This window comes from Arvicanthis niloticus, chromosome 9 (genome assembly GCF_011762505.2).
Source record: "Arvicanthis niloticus isolate mArvNil1 chromosome 9, mArvNil1.pat.X, whole genome shotgun sequence".
NCBI lineage: Eukaryota > Metazoa > Chordata > Mammalia > Rodentia > Muridae > Arvicanthis > Arvicanthis niloticus.
The window spans coordinates 86,040,404-86,055,276 of NC_047666.1; the positions used below are offsets into that span (position 1 = coordinate 86,040,404).

At 39.5% G+C, this 14,873-nt stretch overlaps 1 protein-coding gene across 6 annotated transcripts in view; it reads left to right on the forward strand.

The window, feature by feature from the left end:
• Resf1 (retroelement silencing factor 1) overlaps window positions 1-14,873 on the forward strand; it is a 102,601-nt gene that overhangs the window by 11,562 nt on the left and 76,166 nt on the right. The window contains exon 4 of one of the 6 annotated variants that reach the window (XR_013112740.1): window positions 1,502-1,516. The exons of the other annotated variants lie outside the window; for them this stretch is intronic. The gene's annotated coding sequence lies outside the window, so the exon portion shown is untranslated. Of the gene's footprint in view, window positions 1-1,501; window positions 1,517-14,873 lie in introns of those variants that run through there. 6 annotated transcript variants of the gene reach the window in all.

Here is a 14,873-nt window from a genome sequence, read left to right on the forward strand (position 1 = left end):
TATCATTTGGACTTTATTAATTCAACAAACTATTTTTCTCCAACTAAAGTGAAAAAAAGTTATTATAATATTTAGGGCTTACCTACAGCTGATATTTCTCTTCTTGGTTGTAACCCACCTCTCTGATATTTCCAATAATGTATTTGAAAATTGTCTTGGGACTAGAGAAATGATAATGTGGTTTAAAATATTTGTTGTATTTACAAAGGACCAGGGTCCAATTTTCAACATTCACATGGTAGCTCACAACCATCCATAACTCTGGTTCTAGGAAATCCAATGCCATCTTTCAACCTCTATATTCAGCAGACATGTTAGTGGTGTATATACATATGTACAGGAAAAACTATCATAGATACAAAATAATTTTTAAAAATTAATAAAGAAAACATTCAGCTGTTGTAGTGCACACCTTTAATCCCAGAGCTCAGGATGTAGAGGCAGGCACATCTTTGAGTTTGAGGCCAGCCTGGTCTACATAGAGAGTTCCTTTTCAGGACAGCCAGGGCTACATAGAAACCCTGTCTCAAAACAATAACAACAATGATAACAACAACAAAAGAAAAAAACTAAAGACAGAAAAGATTATTGATTTATAAGTTTTTTTTGTTATAAAAATTTCAGGGCCGGGCAGTGGTGGTGCACGCCTTTAATCCCAGCACTTGGGAGGCAGAGGCAGGTGGATTTTTAAGTTCCAGGCTAGCCTGGTCTACAGAGTGAACTCCAGGACAGCCAGGACTACACAGAGAAACCCTGTCTTAAAAAACAAAACAACAACAACAACAAAAAAAAAACAAAAAAAATTAAAGAAACTATTTTCATGTTGAAACATGGAATTTGGGGTCACTTAATTCTGTATCCCTGGACCATGGTCCATCAAGTTTGGTTCCAGAATAAACCTAGAGTTGGTATTTTAACATCAGTTATGGTTTACATTTAATATTGCTAATAAGATATATAGGCTTCAATATCACAAAAATACAGATATATATCTATGGTCTTTAAGTATCTCTGCATAGTTTTCTTTTTATTTCCTACCAAAGATAGAAGGAGAAGGAAATGGGGAAAAAGAGAAGACTTTGTGGAGAACTCTGGGGATGCTTCTAGGAATTTGGCAGGAATTTGATATTGGTCTGGGACAACGAAGTAGGCTCAAGGCAAACACAGCCGAGGAATGTATTGTGTTCCTTGTATCTTGGTCATCCTGATAAACCCCTAGACATAGTGACCATGAGACTTTGTTTATTGCCTTGTTTGATTACTTAGATTTTTGTCCTGTTTGTCCTTTGACTACTTTATTTATGCTTTGTTTGTTCCTTGACTACTTTGTTTATGTCTTAAGGACTGACCATATTCTTTGTATGTACCTAGAATGATATAAAAACAGACTGGGGAAAAAAACCCTCTAATTCAGCTTCAGAATTGCCTGGGGGTCATGTTATAGTGTTGTCTAATTGTCTTTTTATTTTCTTTTTTTCCAATCCTTGTTGCCTCCCTGGAGAACTCATTGACTGACTGAGCTGGATTGGTCAAAACTTGAAGAAGAAAACTTAATTTTTTTCTGGGTCAAAGATGAAATCAAGGCCTAGAGAGAAGGCTCAGTGGTTAAGAGCACTGGCTGTTCTTTTAGAGGACCTAGGTTCAATTTTATTACATCATATGGAAGCTCACAGCTGTTAGTTTCTCCAGTCCTAGAGGATCTGAAGCCCTTTCTGTTTTCCTTAGTAGCAGGCATGCATGTTGTTCATAGATATATATGCAGGCAAAACACTCATACACATGAAAATAAATAAATGCTTAAAAAATGAAATCAGGGCAGGAGTAGCTCAGTGGTAGAGAACTTATCTAGCGTTTACAGGGTCTTGGGTTCAATCTCTAGTACTACAAAATAAAAAGCAAATCAAACTGGAACTGATATTATGACACTTTCCTATAGCCCTAAGCTTGCAGGATAAACCTACAACACTCAGGACAAATGGATCTTGAGTTTGAGAACAGCTTTCATAGAACTTCAGCAAAGATTATAAAGAATGAGAACTTGGTCTTTTTATGACTGGTTGTTATCTATTAACATTGTTTTAAGGGCACATGTGCTGTGGATGATGTAGCTGGTGACTTTATTATTTTTTTAAAATATTTTTGTTTATTTTATGTATATGAGTACACTATTGCTCTCTTCAGATACACCAGAAGAGGACATCAGACCCCATTACAGATGGTTGTGAGCCACCATGTGGTTGCTGGGAATTGAACTCAGGACCCTCTGGAAGAACAGTCAGTGCTCTTAACCTCTGAGCCATCTCTCCAGCCCAGCTGATAACTTTATATTACCAAGTCACCAAAGACCAGCTTTAGCACCAGAGGGTAAACTAAGGCAGGCAGCCTATGAGGAGTCAGTGTTGAGAACAGCTAACATGGGCGAATCTAGATACTTACAGGGGCTACAGAGGTTAGAGAAGGGAGATGGGGAATCAAACTCTCTCTCTCTCTCTCTCTCTCTCTCTCTCTCACACACACACACACACACACACACACACACACACACACACACACACACAGAATGGTTGAAGCAAGGACAAGTTCCAGCCATTTATTTTTTCTCTTAACCCCTTTTTATACCTCTAGAGACAATTTTTTTTGTATTAGGAAGAAAATTACCTCATAGCCATAAGTTACACATCTTCCAGAGATAATCATCATAAAAATATTTCTCAAAACAAATCAAAATCATTACACAAAAGAAAATTACAACAGGATATTGAATCCGTATTTCTTATATGAAACTTATACCTAACTAAACAATTCTTATCTTTCTTTCCAAAAGTTCATAGTAACCTCAAAGCAGTAATTTTTAGTCATTGATTAATGAAGTTTAAACAAGCCAAGTCTATAGTAGCAAGTTTTCTCTTTGCTTGGTTGACAACAACCTATACTTACTGAGGAGCAAATCATCTTTCTTATGTCTTATTTTTGAAGTTTTGTTCACCTAAGCTGGCTAATCATCTATTTTCTGTCCTTATATTCATAATGGAATTATTTGCTCTTTATTATATCCTTATTATTTTCTGGTATACACAGAAACCTGTTACCTCATCCCCAGATCACAAGATCCAAAAACTCAGGCTCAACCTAGAGTGTTACTTTGATCATTAGCTTGTTCCAAGCCTATTCTTCTTACCTCTACAATTACATGTTTGTAATGCTTGACTGCTCACTGTACTCCTTTCTCTAATTCAAGCAGTTTCTGCCATTCTATCAGGAAAGGGCACATTTTATTCTTAATTCAAACTTAAAACTTTCTATCAACTCTCCTAATTTCCTAACTTTATATTTTTTGTAAACTATCCTAACTTCCCAAAATTATTCAAATCAAACTAACCTTTCTAAAATCAAGTCAGAAATTCCATAAAATCATTTCATCTAGGTAGCATCATCTCAAGAAATTTTATCTTTGTATTGATCTTCAAAAAGCTTGCCTAACAGAACGGCCCATCACACAGGGGGTAATCACACCAAGCTATAGGCAGTGAGGGTTGGCCAGTGACTACTCACACCAAGCCAAGTGAATGAGAAGTATAGCAATGACAAACATGAGGAAGCACATCAGTAGCAAGAAGCAATCCTGGGATGAAGTCTCTAGGGTCATGGTGCACTAGAACGTACCCATCACAGTTGAGCAGGATGGTAGGCTGTCTCTAGGGAGCTCATGTGCCCACTGCAGCTTTTCTTGCATGGTACCACCACATCATGCCAAGAAAAAGCAGCTTAAGTGTTATGATTTGGGTGAGTGTTTCAAGGAAATCACATGAGTTACATTTTGGCTATGAGATATGGATAGCTGGTCTTGGGATATATCTTAGCTGTGTGTGTGTGTGTGTGTGTGTGTGTGTGTGTGTGTGTGTATGTTTCTCCATTAAGGACATCAGTTGTAACAGACCTCCAGACCTTAGCACAACTGACTCAGTAATGGAAATACCATTTAGGCCCTAAAATTCAGCACATAGACAGCACCAGCTTCCAAAATGAAAACAAAGACCCAATCCATCAAAGTCCGTAGCTCTATGAAAGTCTTTGAATATACTAACCATGCTTTTCAGTTTCTGTAGTTCTGAGTCTGGCTAACTGTTCTTGTTAACTGAAGTATGTCAGCCTGCTTTGTGCTTAAAAGCTTACCCTGAGAATGGCTCAGTGGTACACTGGGATCCCAAATACCCAGTCACTGGCTAGCCAATAAAGTCTATTAACTTAAACCTGTGGCTCAGTATTCTTTTCTCTTGAGTACCCCACAGTAACTAATGGATCATCCAATAAAGAATCTAAGGAAATTTAAAACATAATAAAACCAAATAGACCATGGGAGCACAAGCCTGTAATCCCAGCACTAATAAGGCTAAACAATAAGATCACCTTGAATTCAATGTCATCCTCCGTTATTTAATGAGTTTGAGGCTTGGAATACATTTGGAATTCAAATCAAACTAACCTTTTTAAAATCAAGTCAGAAATTCTATAAAATCATCAATTCATCTAGGTAGCATCATCTCAATAATTTTTATCTTCATATTGATCTTCAAAAAGCTTGCCTAACAGAAAGTCCCATCACACAGGGAGTAATCACACCAAGCTATAGGTAGTGAGGGTCGGCACTATCTCAAAACAAGCAACAACAACAAAACAAAAAATAACCGGGCAGTGGTGGCACACGCCTTTAATCCCAGCACTTGGGAGGCAGAGGCAGGCAGATTTCTGAGTTTGAGGCCAGCCTGGTCTACAGAGTGAGTTCCAGAACAGCCAGGACTACACAAAGAAACCCTGACTCAAAAACAAAACAAAACAAAACAAAACAAACAAACAAACAAACAAAAAAACCAACCAACCAAAACCCTGACATTACAACTCAGAAAAATAGCTAAATAAATCCACACTAAAATGAAGAGTTACTTTTAAAAAATATCTGGGAAAAAGAAATCCAAGGAGAAAGTGATTTGCCCCAGTCCCACGGGGCGTTGAACTGGGATCAGAAGACATGGAAGAGTGAACTGGAGGACAGGGAATGCAAAGAACCACGGCTTGTCTAGTCTGATCAAACCACTATTTTAATTTTTTCACACAGGGGTTATATATACACATAGAGGCAGGATGTGGGGAGGGGGATGATGCAGGAGTGTAATTGTTCTCAGGGGGAGTACAAATATCTTCCAAAACAGAGTGTTGGCTGGGTGAAGAAGCAGGACAGAACAGGTCACTATGACTCTGTCTATGATTCATTTGTTCTTATCTAAGCTGGTACTTTCCACCAAGGCTACCTATCTACAATGTCTATAGCTATCTGTTCTAGGGTTAGTGTTTTCCCACAGAGACCAAAACTTTGTGTTAGCAGGCATGTATGACTAACTTAGGCCTATGGCTGACTTAGGCCTTCAGTGTATAAGCAAGGTTGCTCCCAACAGTGATTCAGTATTTTTTCCTAGTTATAATGTTTTTTTTTCTTTTAACAAAATACTTAAAACTGGGAAAGAAAAGATGTTTAGATTTATTTTCTTTGTTTGTTTTACATTTATTTGTGTATTTTGTGGATGGGATATTAAACACATGAAAACTCTGGGATGCATATGAAGAGCATAGAACAATTGGCAGAAATTGGTTCTCCCTTCTATCATGTGGGGCCTAGGGATTGAATTCAGGCTGACATCTGCTAGTTCAGTTTTAAAGCCTGATATCCACAATTGGGCAGTCTTACCTTGCTGTCCTCTGTCCTCTGATGAGCCTCCCTCAACTGGATTAGACCATGGTGTACAGCATCTTGTTTGGCAGGCATGTATCACATGGTAGAAGGAAGCCAGAGTGAAGATCTAGGACATCTGTTTTTATTGTTGTTTCCCCTTTGAGACAAGGTTTTCCTTATAAAGTCCAGGATTATCTGGAACTCATAATCCTCCTGCATCAGTCCTCCAAGTGTTGGGGTTAGAAGCATATATTTCAAACCCTGGCTAAGATCACTGAATGCTTACTTTTTGCCTTGTCTTTTAATTAATTAAATTTTATGTGGGTGTTTTTCCTGCATGTATGTCTCTGTACCACTTGTACTTAGTACCCGCAGAGGACAGAAGAGAGTACTGGATTTCTTAGGACTGAAGCTACAGAGAGTTGTGAGCCATTATGTAGATGCTAGAAATTGGACCAGTGCTCTTAACCACTGAGCCATCTCTCCTTTCCACTTTTTACCTTGTTGAGATAGGGTCTCATGTAACCTAAGTTGTCCAGAAACTCACTATGTAGCTAAGTATAACCTTGAACTCATGCATGCTCCTCTTGCTTGCATGTCCTAAGTGGTAGGAGGAGAAAAGCACTCCTAGTATCCCAATCCTCCACATTAGGCTCTACCTATCAAAGGTTTTGATGCCTCCATAACACTGCATTGAGTGAGGAGAAAACTTTTATTAGCACATGAACTCTCAGGGAAATACAGTCAAGTCATACTCAAATTATAGAACACATACTGAATTTATATGAATGGTTAATAACAACAACAGGAAACAATGCTAATCAAGATGGAACCACAGTCTGACATGGAGTAACCTCCTACGGACCAGGGAGATGCTTAGTAGGTAAAAGCTCTTCCAGCAAAAGCATGAGAACCTGAGTTTAATCACACACAGAATTTTTGTAATTAAATTGGACCACATCCCAAGCCTCTCAATGAGTACTAGAAACTGTGGAAAGAATGTGTCCTCTAGCAGGGCAGTGGTGGTGCACACCTTTATTTAATCCTAGCACTTGGGAGGCAGAGGCAGGCAGATTTCTAAGTTCAAGGCCAGCCTGGCCTACAGAGTGAGTCCCAGGACAGCCAAGGCTACACAGAGAAACCCTGTCTCAAAAAACCAAAAAAAAAAAAAAAAAAAAAAAAAAAAAAAAAAAAAAAAAAAAATGTGTCCTCTGTTTTGTGTCCCTATGTGTACATACTAGGATAACGTTTTATTTATAAATTAGGTACAATAAGATAACAAAATAATTAATAATAAAATAGAACAACTATGACAATAAACTCTAATAAAAACAATTCTACTATGGCTCTTGCTGTCATATAATTATGCTGTACTTACCCTGTGTTGAATACAAGTAGTCATGAGTGTCTACAATCCTATGCCAAAGGTTGTAGAAACATCAAGCTACATCATACAGACCATTATCCATGGTCTGGTTTCTGTTCTATAAATTGGCTAAGTTTTAGAAGCTCTGCTTTGTGCTTCCCATAATTTCAGTTAATTCAGTCATTCTGGATTTCTGACAGGGTTGAAAACTTATAGTCTCATAGCCAATCCTGGCTATTTACTTTGAGAGAAAAGATCTGAAGGATGTTTTTTAGCTGACATTCATTCTAAAGCCAAGAAAAAAGCCAGGTTCAGATCTAAGTCTTTTAGTTAGGAGAGATGACAGAGGTTGTAGTGACCTCTAACCATAAAATTATTTTTGTTGCTACTTCATAACTGTAATTTTCCTACTGTTATGATTGTAATTGTAATGTAAATATCTGTTTCCCAATGTTCTCAGGAGACCCCTGTAAAAAGGTCCTTTGAGTTCCAAAGGAGTTGACATCCACAGGCTGAGTACTGCTGTCCTAACATAAATTAAAAAAGAAAAGCTGGGCAGTGGTGGCTAGGGTAATATAGTGAAACCCTGACTCTAATAGAAATAGGGGGAAAAAAAAGAAAAAAGAAAGAAAAGATGTGAGTACTCTCCCTCTTGCTCCTAGTGCCATGCCTTGGTCATATTGTTTTATCTTTTATCATAGTAATAGAAGAGAACTAATACAAATACAAAGTTACAATAGGGCTGGAGAGATGGCTCAGCAGATAAGACCACTGATTGTTCTTCCAGAGGTCCTGAGTTCAATTCCCAGCAACCACATGGTGGCTCACAACCATCTGTAATGGAGTTTGGTGCCTTCTTCTGGTGTGTATGAAGAAAGCAATGGTAGTATACTTGTGCATAAAATAAGTAATTTAAAAAAAACAAAGTTACAATAATTCTTCGATAAATTGCATTCTGGACTATGGGATACTTTGACAGTATATTCTGTATGATTCTATTCCCCTAAGCTAGATTCCTAGTGTTTAAACAGAGCTGAAGTCCTGGATCCAAAAAAAACCCAAAGGGTCAAAAGGTAGTTGTCAGTTCATGAGGGTGTCTCACTCATTACTCATTTATCCAAAGCTCATCAAATATTTACTGTGTAGAAATCACTACAGGAGCCTTTGGAGTTCAAAATTTGAACAATACATAATCTCTGCTCTCAAGGAATTTATTTTATACTTTGACCTCAAACTGGGTCTTTTATTTTCTCTGATTTGTAGAAAAAGTAACAAAACTTGAGTACTAATTATGCAGTAAAGGAGAGTTTATTTTTTTTTGCCAATAACAGAAGAAGGAAATGGTCTCATGAATCAGTGTCTTAACCCACTGGAGCCTGAAAGCTTATAGACATATAATAAAAGAGATGAAACTAAGTGGCTGATAAATGGAAAGAGTCTTCTCCTCCTCCTCCTCCTCCTCCTCCTCCTCCTCCTCCTCCTCCTCCTCTTCCTCCTTCTCCTCCTCTTTCTTCTTTTGGAGACTGGGGAATAAGAAGGTATTTTATGGGGATTCAAATACCCCTTCTTTTCATTCCTTTCCCAGTTGCTATTATGTCAATTGTAATGGTACTGGTGCATCATTTAGCATACACAGTGATTTATTATAGTGTAGTTAGAGCATCTAGGATCACTCTGGAAGTCAGTTATAACTAATCAATTTTAATTGATCTATGTAAAGAAGACCTTCTGAACTTCAGACACCCTGTTCTTAGAGATAGTAGGATTACAGAGAAGTAGAAATGTAGCAGTGTATGTTTGAGGCCAGCCAGGGATACACAGAAGCACTCATCTCAAAACAAAACAAAGCAAAGCAAAAATGAACATTTCTGGTTGTTTATCTTTTTCATTTCTTTGTTTTGGATGCTCATCTTTTTACTCAAACAACCTCCCATTCTTTTAAGAACACAATTTCTTCTTTTATCTCCCTCAGCACTGATAAATGGAAAACATCAATTTGCAAAACAGGATGTCTTTTAGTAATAGTTCTAATCAGACCCTTGTGTTCAGCAAAGATAAAACCACAAGCTAAAAAAAAAAAAAAAACCCACAAAAAACAAACAACAACAACAAAAAAACCCAATCTTTGCCTATTAAGAAAGTTAGAGGCCCAGTTTAGCAAATTCTGACTCTTTTCTGGCCCAACCCCACCCTTCCTTCCTGTCTCTCCTAAAATAACTTGATAATTCCCTCCTTCCTGTTCCTCCTTGATAACTCACATCCTAAAAGTATCTGTTGATCAACTCCTTCCCCTCAAAAGCTTTACAAAATTCATGCAGTAGGCTTAAGATATACTTCAATTGGTACGGTACTTGCTTAGTGTGCACAAGGATTCAAGTCCTAGAATATATAAAATGGAATGGTGGTGCATGCTGGCCATAATGTTACATACCTTTAATCCCAACACTCAGAATTCAGAGCAAGGGGATCTAGACCTGCCAAGAATATAAAGTAGGACTGTCTGAAAACAGCAACAGTAATGGAATGATGGTGCATTGTTGCAACCAGTTCTGCTCTACCTGGCTTGAGACAAAAGACTTAAAAAGCCTGGTTAGTTACTATGTTGTGGCCTGCTTCGCTCTGCCTGGCTTCAAACTGCCACTTCGGTCTTCTTCGGGTCAGGGTCTAGAGGGAGAGAGAGTGAGGATGAGGAGAAAAGACACAAGGAATGAAGACAAGACAGACGTTCTGATCAAGTCTCTGATCAAGTCTCTTCATTTGAAGGGAAATCTAGGGTATTTATACACTTTTGCCATGCCCCTTGTAGGTGTGTGGATATGACGTAAGCCTTGGAAGCGTGGCTAGCATGTGGATAGCTGCTTTCTGCTAAAGGTTGGCTCCCAACAAGTCCCCCCTTTTAATTATTTTTTCAAAAGGGAAGGCTGGGAAAACTTACGGAAACCGTGCCTGTCTTAGGTTGGAACAAAGGACCCCAGCCTCCCTTTCCTGTCCTTGGATACTCAACAGCCATTGGTTGAGCTCCTGTCTTAGGATGGTGAGGCCTCCCTTCTTTTAGGGGCAAGGGTCTCAATATGTTCTCTTACCCATCACTGACTATCCAGCTTAGCACGTAAGTTAGGGGTTAATCCTTGTCAGTCTTGATGACAGAGGTTTCAGAGTCCCCTACTTCCAGCCTATAATAATGGACCTGTATGGGTTTCATTTGAATAGCATCTACCTGTTGCCATACAAAAGCCATCAGTCTGTTGAACAGCATAAACCTGAGAGACAAGAGACTTAATGCCTAAATAGTCAGTATAACAGCAACACTCTTTTTAAATGGCAACACACAGAAATACAGAACTGATCATAGCTTTGATCTTAACAAAACAAGTAAGGAAATTCCCTGTCCCTGCTCAGTCAATCTCAAACCCCCAAAACAACTATAACAACTGTGGTAGTGGGTTTAAACAATGTACCCCACTAAATCATAAGTCAGAGAATCAAGAGTCCAATAGAGCCACCCTGGAGATTCAGGTGGTGATGTCTCTTCAGCATTGAGAACTTCCCAAGTCAGGTTTGCTCATTGATCTGTTCCAGTTTGAAGGCAATTGTGAAGCATCTTCATGTTTCCTTCATATTTCCTGCAAAGAAAAAAATATGCTTCTCAGGGGGTTTCTCCTCCCTGGATTTGTTATTGTTGTCTATTTGTTTAATCAGTCTCTCTGGCAGCCAACGTGCAGCATCTGCAGTTTGGGAATATATGCAAACAGAACCTCTTCCCCAGATAAGCACTGGATCTGGCCCATTCCAGGTTCCAGTTAATGGGTCTTTCCAGAGGACTGTTGCAAAATTCTTTTTGGTATCAGGATGCCAGAATCTATCTGCAGCAGATTTTCCTTCAGAACCCAAAGTTAAAAATTTTAAAATAAAAAGTGTGTGATGAAGAATATTTCAGGGGGATCCCTTGATAGGATACCATTCCCCTTTTTTAATTTTTTCAAAATAACATTTAATGGTTTGATGTGCCCTTTCTACCATACCTTGGCCCTGTGGATTATATGGAATACCCGTTTTATGTAGTATTCCCAATTTTTCACAGAATTTGTGGAAACTGGAGCTTGTGTAACCTGGGCCATTGTCAGTTTTTATTTGTTTAGGCACACCCAATACAGCGATTGCAGCAAGCATATGAGTGATCACATGCTTGCTTGCTTCTCCAGGTTGTAATGTCGCATAAATGAAGCCACTGTATGTATCTACACATACATGTATATGTATATATTTTTGCTTGCCAAATTCATTATAATGAGTAACATCCATTTGCCAGAGATTATTTGGTATCAGTCCCTTTGGATTTACACCCAAATGAGGAACTGGTAAAAGTTTAACACATGATTGACATTGTTTGACAATTTGTCTACCTTGTTCTCTGGTAATTTTAAACATAACTTTTAAAGTTTTAGAATTAAGGTGATGTAACTCATGAGCCTTTATGGCCTGATCCAAATTAGAGGGCAGATCTGATAAAGTCACTGTAGTGGGTAAGGCCTGAGGTCCCATTTCTGGGGTTAATACTGTGTGGGTGGCAGAATTGAGGTCCAGTCCTGCGCTTCCTGGTGTTGCTCAACTAAGTTCAGAAAGGGATTGGTGTTTGTTGGTATGACACTGACTGCTCCATAAGCCTGTTTTGGCTTGCAATGGGTCGGGGCCTGGAGCTGGCCCCTGTTCCCGTTTCCCTGATTATGGGAAAGGGTGTTTCCTTGTTCATCTTTTTTGGACCTACATTCACTAGCCCAATGCCTTCCACATTTGCAACGTGGGCAGAGCCCAGGCTGTTTGCTGGGCTGTCTCTGGGTGAACTCATTTTCTGCCTTGCAATCTCTTGCAAAGTGTCTAGGCTTTCCACATTTAAAACATGTCTTTCTGTCTCTACTTGCCAAAAATTTTCTTACTGATTGTCCTTGCATAGCAGTAGCTAAGCCCTGTTGGTAGGAGGGCCCTATGTCAGAACAGAGTCTGATATACCCTGTAAGATCTGTCTTTTTCCTGTAGGGTCTAATGGCCACTTGGCAGGCAGAATTGGCATTTTCATATGCAAGTTGTTTCACATAGTCTACACCTGCCTTTGCATTACCCAAAATCCTCCCTGCTGTTGTCATTAATCGATGAACAAAGTCAGAAAATTGCTCATCAGGCCCTTGCCTGACAGTTGTTAAAGATGCACCAGTGTCTCCCTTTATCGGGAGTTTACACCAAGCCTTCATTGCTGCATTTTGAATTTGAGCATATAAACCTGGATCATATTGCATCTAGTTATCACTAGAAGCAAATTGCCCTTCTCCTACTAAGGCATCAAAGGACCAACCATTGCCTGCCTGAATGTTTCTCCTAGCTGTCTCTTTACAATTCTCATGATACTCTGATTTCCAAATAAGATAGTCTCCACCACTAAGAACCGCTCTCACTAACGTATTCCAATCACTAGGAGTCAGCCATTCCTCTGCCACAAACTCTAAAATTGCAAGAGTAAAGGGAGCAGTGGCACCGTATTGAGATATGGCATTTTAAAATTCTTTAATAATTTGAAAATTAAACCCTGTGTGATGTCTCCAAGCAACTCCTTGAGTGTCTCTGGTCTCTGATACAGGGAAAGCCTTAGCGTCTCCCTCCTCTGGCTGATCTGTAGCTGAACTAAGGCTAGAGGATAGGGGCTGCCTTTGAACTCCAGGTTGAGGAACGTGAAAATCCGGGGGATTTTCGCAGTTTACCTCTCGAGACCTCTTCCCTGTCCTTAATTTTTGTAGCTGATTAATTAAGTCCTGATACTCTTTTTCCAACTCTATTAGTTGTTTAAGAATAGAAATTTTATCCCGTAACTCCTTTCTGGGATCTACAACCAGTGTTTCCACAATGGGAGCCTCTGGAACTGGAGGTGCACTGGGAGAGTGCCTTTCAGAGTCATAATATTTAACTGCCAATTCCTCTAGGTCGGCACAATCTGGCTCTGACAAATTGTCATCAACCTTTGGTTGTTTTTTGGATTCTAATTTTGGATATATATATATGTTTCTTTTTATTTTGAACCTGAAAGACAGCATTTAAACAATGTAACAAAAGCAGGCAATTAACACACGTGAGCAGCAAACAACAGAACAAAAACAGAGAGTTAAGTTCAGGCTGACTTATTTCTTGCCCCATTTTCATTATACCTTTCTCGACGCAGCAGATTCCTGCGGCAGTCAGCAGATCCTTCTAATGTCCTAACTGGGTCTCTAGTTCCTAACGCCCTGTCTCCTAATGTCCTTCACTGGGTCTCTGTTCCCTCTGCCTCTCCTTGAGCGCCAAAAATGTTGCAACCGGCTCTGCTCTACCTGGCTTGAGACAAAAGACTTAAAAAGCCTGGTTAGTTACTATGTTGTGGCCTGCTTCGCTCTGCCTGGCTTCAAACTGCCACTTCGGTCTTCTTCGGGTCAGGGTCTAGAGGGAGAGAGAGTGAGGATGGGGAGAAAAGACACAAGGAATAGAGACAAGACAGACGTTCTGATCAAGTCTCTGATCAAGTCTCTTCATTTGAAGGGAAATCTAGGGTATTTATACACTTTTGCCACACCCCTTGTAGGTGCGTGGATATGATATAAGCCTTGGAGGCGTGGCTAGCATGTGGATAGCTGCTTTCTGCTAAAGGTCGGCTCCCAACAGTGCATGCCTGCAATTGCAGCACTCACAGTCAGGAATTTAAGATCCTTCTCAGCTACATGAAGAGTTCAAGGCCAGCCTAGCATACCAGAGACTTCACCTCAGAAATAAATACTGGCAGCTAGAGAGATAGCTTGGTGCTTAAGAGAGAACCAATATTCAATTCCCAGCACCCTCACAATGGCTCACAATGTCTGTAACTTCAGTCCCAGAAGATCTGATGTCCTCTTTATTTCTTCTGAGGGCACCAGACATGCATGTGGTATACAGACATACATGCAGGCAAAATACCCATACACATAAAAAGTTCACAACTGCCTATAACTCTAATTCCAGAGGATCTGTTGCCCAATTCTGGTCTCCACTGCTTGGCTTAAATAGTAAGTCCTTAAGTGTAAGGGTCCAAGATTCACTGAAGAATGATACCCTAGACTCAGATAGTATGCAAAGGCAAACTGTTTATTCTTCAGAAATTACTAGCATGCAGGAATCTCTGTCCAACAAAACAGGTGTTGAGTGAGCTTACAGGCTCAATTTTAAAGCCTGTTAGAGGAATTCCAGGGAGGAGTAGGCGACTTGTATCCTGATTGGTTGGCTCTATTTCTAGGGGTATGGGTGTCTTTGTGATTAGTCAAGGTTCTGGTAAATTTTGAGGTCTTTCTGAAGCCATTGCTAATAAATTTTTCTTGGCTCAGGCCAGGTGTCAGGGCAGCTTTTGGTAGCTCCTGATTAGTCTCCATAGAGGGGTGGTTTTTTTCTGGAATTGATTTATCCAGTTTTGAGAAACAGAAACTTACTCCTAGTCTTCTGACCTGGCTTCTTGCAGTCTGTCATGGAGTCAGTCTAACTTGGCCCTTTCATTAGAAAAACAATTTAAATGCCAGGTGGTAGTAGCACACAACTGTAATCCCAGCACTCAGGAGGCAGAGGCAGGCAGATCTCTCTGAGTTTGAGGCCAGCCTGGTCTAGAGAGTGCATTCTAGGATAGTAAGGATTAAGCAGAGAAATCCTGTCTTCAAAGACAATAAATAAATAAATGAAAGAAAGAAAGAAAGAAAAAATCTAATAAATTATGATGAAAATGCTAACACCATTCAGTTCATT